Source organism: Mercenaria mercenaria, chromosome 11 (genome assembly GCF_021730395.1).
Source record: "Mercenaria mercenaria strain notata chromosome 11, MADL_Memer_1, whole genome shotgun sequence".
NCBI lineage: Eukaryota > Metazoa > Mollusca > Bivalvia > Venerida > Veneridae > Mercenaria > Mercenaria mercenaria.
In genome coordinates, this window is record NC_069371.1 from 12,195,232 (window position 1) to 12,201,231 (window position 6,000).

A 6,000-nucleotide genomic window follows, 5' to 3' on the forward strand; every position below is an offset into this window, starting at 1 on the left:
AATCGGCTAATCGGAAACATTAAGCACTTTATTTTCATTTTCATATATCAACATTAACTGACAAATAAGCGTAAACAAGGAATATCGTACCAATTCTCACCCGTATTTACAAAACTTCTGTCCTCTGACCTTGGGGCATTGGAATAGCAGTGCGCATGCGCAACTTGATTTATTTTTGAGGGGCACCAAGTGGGTCTCAAACAATTACATGTATAGCACAGACCCCTAAAACTGCAGACGACAGTTTTCTTCTTGATTCATTCCTCACATGGATCACATATTGGTAAAACATAATACTGTTTCTGCAAAATGAATGAACGTCTGCATCATTTGCTAGGTCATGTGTTAATACCGCACAAGTGAATGCCCTTGCATATGATAATATATATTTACATTCATTCCGAGTCTCATTTGTATAAAAATATATCTATATATTGCTTGGGTTTTCCTAAAGTAACAAAAACGGAAATAGATTTGATTGTTGGCTCCTTATGGTGGCATAAGCATCGAGGTATTTTCTGCAGATAGTATTTCGTTTAAAATGGTAACATGGGTAAATCACTGCTGTTATGTAGTTTGACCCAGAGGATAGTTTAACACTTTGAATGTGTATGAAAACATGTTTCTAGAAGGCGTAGAAGACAGATGAAAATAATCAGTTTTTTTTGGTACAATTGTCATCGTCAAGTAAAAATAATCAGTATTCGAAATATTTGTCCGGTGACTATTTCACCTTGTTGTTTTATGTAGTGCATTTCATTACCCCTTTTGAGCCTCAAAATATCCGATGTTTTACGTTCCATTGTTTGATTTTTTTTACATTTTCGGAAGACAAATGAGCTGAAGTTTTATCGGGGCAAATTTCATGTTTCTGTGTTCATTTTTTATAAAACGGCAATAGAAAAACCCCGATTTCTGTCCAGTGACTGGTCGGCACCCAGTACAGTACTTACAGTAAAAGTGTCTGGTAGCTGCCGTAGAGCAGCATTTAGTTCCGCATAGGTTGTTCCATGGGCCCATAATTCATACACTGACCTGTGTTGTAAAAAAATATGCAACACTGTGACTTTTGATTATAATGTTTTCTATAAATAAAACATATAAGCTCAACTTGTTTCTTTAAAACTGTTTTCTTATGGATATATTTTAAAAAGTCTGTCTAGTAAAGTTGATGGGTAAACACTACACACACTGGTTCAGTCAATAAAATCTTTCAAATTTTCTCTCCATTAAACAATCAGCAGAAAGCACAAGGTAATTACCTTATAAAGACCTTCAAGGGACTATATACAATCATGTAGAAATAACTAAAAATTTATCAGCTGTAACACTCCTAGGTTTTCTATATTACCATTCATATTTTTATGTCTGTAATATGAGAAGTACCTCATAACACTGATACCGTTTTCCATGATGACAGCACACTCAATTATTTGAAGCCCTTCCAACTAATATTAGCAAACATACAAAGCCTTGTGCAATTTTTCTATTTTCATAAAAAGGCACAATTCTGCCAAAATCTTTTTTTTCGAAAAGACATCTTATGATGTCCAACACATGTGGGGAATCTGAAAACATTTGGTCAAGTAATTCCTGATTATATGAGGGACATGATTTTGACAAAACAAAAACAATGCCCCTGTGAAATAGGTTCATGAACTTCATGAATTTATTCATGAATTTGTAAGAATTCATGAATTATTTCATGAATTATCAAAAATGTTCATAAACTACAAGGAAAAGTTCACTTACTTAAATCCATGACATCTCAAGTTCAAGAATATTACTTCCATTTCATGAACTTGTAAATGTAGTTCATGAACATTTCAGAAAATCCATTAAATAATTTAAGAAGTTCATGAACTTGAAAATGAAATTCAGATAATGATTGAAATTGTGATTCAGGAAATACAGGGTTTGGTTTTCCCTGTAAAAGATTTTCTAGAACTAGTATTAAGTTCTTGAACATTCAAGAACTTCTGAAGAACTTAAAGAACTGTTCCTGAACCAGCATAACAGTTCTTAGACTGTGGTTCTAGAACAATGATGGTTCTTGACCATTGGTTCAAAAACTGCAAAAGTTCAATAACTTACAGAACTTTACCAGTTCCTGAACAGTTACTGTTGGTATTAGACTAAGAAGCAAAATTGTTCATGAACACAGGTTCATTAAAAGTACTAAATTCAAAACCTTTTTCTAGTTCAGTACCTAGACTTGAACAATTGTGAGTTTCTGAACTGTTCATTCATTAAACATAAAAACTTAGGTTTAATACCTTTTACAATAATGAATAAGTTCATGAACTGTTGTGAATGTTCATGAACATTAATTCATAATGTCACATGATCAGTTTCCATTATTTGTTGCATGCTGGGATTTTTTTGCACATGTGATTCAGCAACTTTTGAGAGTTTGTGCAGCAAATAAGAAGGAAATATTTATCATACTACAGTTAGGAATGGTTTAAAAGGAGCATGAGTATACTGAATATCAAGTAAGTAATTATGGTGTTGTCATAAATCGTTCATTTTAAAAACTATAAAATCCTTTTAAAATGTCACAAGTTTTCACGATCCTGAAATAGTTCATGAATAAAAATTCATGAAAATCAAAATTTAATGTTTCATGAATTTCAATATTCATGAACTTGTTCATGAATTAAAATTCATGACAATCAAAATTTATGTTTCATGACTTTTGATATTCATGAACTTCTTCATGAACTAAAATTCATGAATAAATATTCATGAGAGTCAAAATTTATGTTTCATGAATTTCGATATTCATGAAACATAAATTTTGACTCTCATGAATATTTATTCATGAACTATTTCATGAATCTGTTCATGAATAAATCCATGAAGTTCATGAACCTTTTTCACAGGGGAAGTTATGTAATTTGTCTAGTGAGCTATCTCATGATCCAAACACATGACACTGTGAAGTTTGAAAACATTAGGCCTAGAAACCTGCTTACATGCATAACTTTCACCTGAAATCGTAAGTGAAAGGGTCGTAATTTTGACAAAATAAAACCTAGTCATATAACTTGTCCTGTGAGGTCATCTCATGATGTCACAGTGCGAAGTTTGAAAGCATTACATCATGTACTTTTAGAGAAACTTTGTAAGATGCAATCCCTTCCCAAATTGCAACACTCAGAGCTAGGAAAGGGTTTGGACAACACAAGCTCTTTTTTTTAAAAATTTTCAAAAAAACTGGCAAAAAATGTTTTTTTTTATGGAAGTTTTTTATGAAATTCTTTTTTTTAAAACCTTTAAAGATTAAAAAAAATTTTAAAATTTTAACATGTTACGGTAGTTTTTTCTGCGCAAGCAAAAGCTTTTCCCAAAAAGAATGCCCTTTTTTTTAACAAATTTGATACAAATTGGGGAAAATGAATCCGTTACCCAAATTTGATATTCCTACCCTTTCCCTTTAATCAGTAGGTTTCTGCTGTAATATTTTTGACACTCTAAATAGGGGGGAAGATAAAAACCATGCCCGGGATTCTAAAAAAAAAAATTTCAATAAATTTATTTTGCACCTGATAGAAATTTGCATTTTTAAAAAAACAGCACTGTAAAAGAGGAAATGGAAAACTGCCCTATCTAAATTTTTTTTTAAGTCTTGATTAGTCCTGTGATCTTGTTCCCAAAATTTTCAGCGTAATCTCCAAGATAAATCTTTCCATGCCCCCAAAAAAATGTTCAAACCACCGAAACCTCTCACCTTTTGTTAAAGTTAAAAGGAATAACCATAAAGGGCCTTTACAGTTAAAAAAGATATCAACGGGGTTTGTACTTACTCCTTTTAAATTTTTAGGAACATCCCCCCCAATTTTAACACTTTTAAGAATTGATTTCACTCCTGAAAAAAAAGGTAAAATAATCTCTGTATAGAAAAAAGTAACATTTTGTGAAAAATTTTTAGTAATTTTGGAGACCTGTTTCGGGGAAGAACCTTTAAGCTACTGAATATTGAGTTTTTTTTTAAAAAAAATTTTAGAAATTCAAAGGAATAATATTTAAAACCCAAATCTAAAATGTCCGTGAAGATGTGGGGATGGATCGGGAATCCAAAAAAGCTGTTTTTTCCCCCCCCCCGAGTTTTGAATTTTTTGTGTCCTGAAAAATACATTTACACCTAAAAAATTTGGAAAAAGGGGGCCCTTTCAGGGCCCCTAGATCCCCCTCAGAGTTACAAGGGCGGGTTGGGTTTTTTTTGTAGAGGGTTTTTATAAAGAAAAATTTCTGTAAAAGTTTTTTAAAAAGTGCCAGTTTTTTCCCGGAAAGGATATTTCACCGTTTCCCCACTAAAAAAATACAGACGGTAATGTGTATGTGTGTTTTTTGGTTTGTGTGTGTTGGGGTGTGAGGGGGGGGGGGGGGGGGGATGTGTCAAATTAAAGGTTTTTTTAAAGTTTCCACTACTACATATACAGAAAATTTCCCCCATCCCTAATTTCCCAAATTTTTTGATGAAAAAGAAAAAATTTTTTACAATATTTTATTAAAGGTCACCCAAAAAACATTTGAATAAATATTTTGTGGGGGTTTTGACAAGAATTTTTTTTAAGTTTTTTCCCAAATACATACATAGGGAACAAAAGTTCAACCCAAAGGGGCAAAATAGTTCCAAAAGGGGTTTTATCAGGGGAAACGGGGGGCAAAAATTTTAAAAACTTTTTTGATGGGGGGGGAGGTTGGGGGGGGTAAGAGGAAAACAGATTTGTGTGGGTTGGTTAAATAGTGATTTAAAATTTTAAAAAATGGCAGGGGGGGGGGAAACCTGGAGGTGTGTGCGTTTTAGGTTGTTTGCAAAAATGCCCCATTGTCTATCAAACACTGGCCCATTTCCAAATTTTAGGTCAAAACCTTTTTTAAAATTTTTTTAAATTTAAGATATTCCCCCTGGACTTTAAATATGAAGGGCAGAGTCAACCCTTTACCTTTGAACCCATCACCCCCATGCAGTCCCCCACATCATCTCATCACCAAACCCACCTAAAACTAAAATTTTAAAATTTTAAGGGCCCATGCCTTTAAAGGGGAAAAGTGACGACAATATTAATTTAAACTCAAATTGTGATCTTGTTTCTTAAAACTCAAAACCTATTTGACATGCCATTGCATAAATCTTTTTCACTACCTACCCAACCCCGCCCCCCAAAAGATGTAAATTCATTAAATGGTAAATAAGTTTTTCTGGACAAACCAAAAAGGGTGGACAGTTTGGGCCTTTGGGCTTTAAATTTTTTGACCTTGACCTTTTTCCTACAGAAACCCTTTCCCAAAGGGTCTGCCCAAAAACCCCATCGTCTCTACCTAAAAGACCAAAATTTAAAATCATACTTTAATGGTTTTTGAAGTAAAGGGGCCCCAAAAAGGGAAATTTTTATAAAAATGACAGAAGGACGGATGGAAAAATGGACCATCGCATGTGCCATCACACAATGCATCCATTTTTTAAAAACAGGCATATAAAAATCCCATAACTGACATGTATTCTGCAAATTTATCTTCCCTTTTGAACTTAAAAACTTCTCGATTAAGTTTTGCATGCAAGTTACTATCTGCAAAACTGATGCAGATACTAGATTGAAATTCTATAGAAATGTTTACGTTTAGGGTAATATGCCTGCTTTTGCTGTCTTATGGACAGCTTTTGTTAAACTGGTGGTAAAATTAATACCCCCATGGGCCATGGTAGTGAGGACGTGGTCGAACCAGGATGCAGTAAGAACTTAATAATAAAGTAGTAACGACGGCATTGACACAGCAACAACATCACTAAAACCTTGTAGAAACTTAATTGGCATAGTACAAGCATAGTGCTGATGGTTCACTACTGGGTTGTCACTGCGTTCGTGGTAAGCGCGCAATGCAATCTGACTGGCCGTAGTAAGGTCCCCGACAGTGAAAAAATGCATACATGGGCCTGAAAAACGGCTTAAAAAAGCCAAAATTGATTTGTCCACCATCAGGAACGTATTTGGC

General features: G+C 33.7%; 1 protein-coding gene across 1 annotated transcript in view; it reads right to left on the reverse strand.

Annotated features, from left to right (window-relative positions):
* The window catches only part of LOC123531326 (tRNA (guanine(10)-N2)-methyltransferase homolog), a 29,841-nt gene extending 28,774 nt beyond the window's left edge, over positions 1-1,067 (reverse strand). The window contains exon 1 of the mRNA XM_053518575.1: positions 954-1,067. The gene's annotated coding sequence lies outside the window, so the exon portion shown is untranslated. The remainder of the gene's footprint in view (positions 1-953) is intronic.
* Between the last annotated feature and the right edge of the window lie 4,933 nt (positions 1,068-6,000).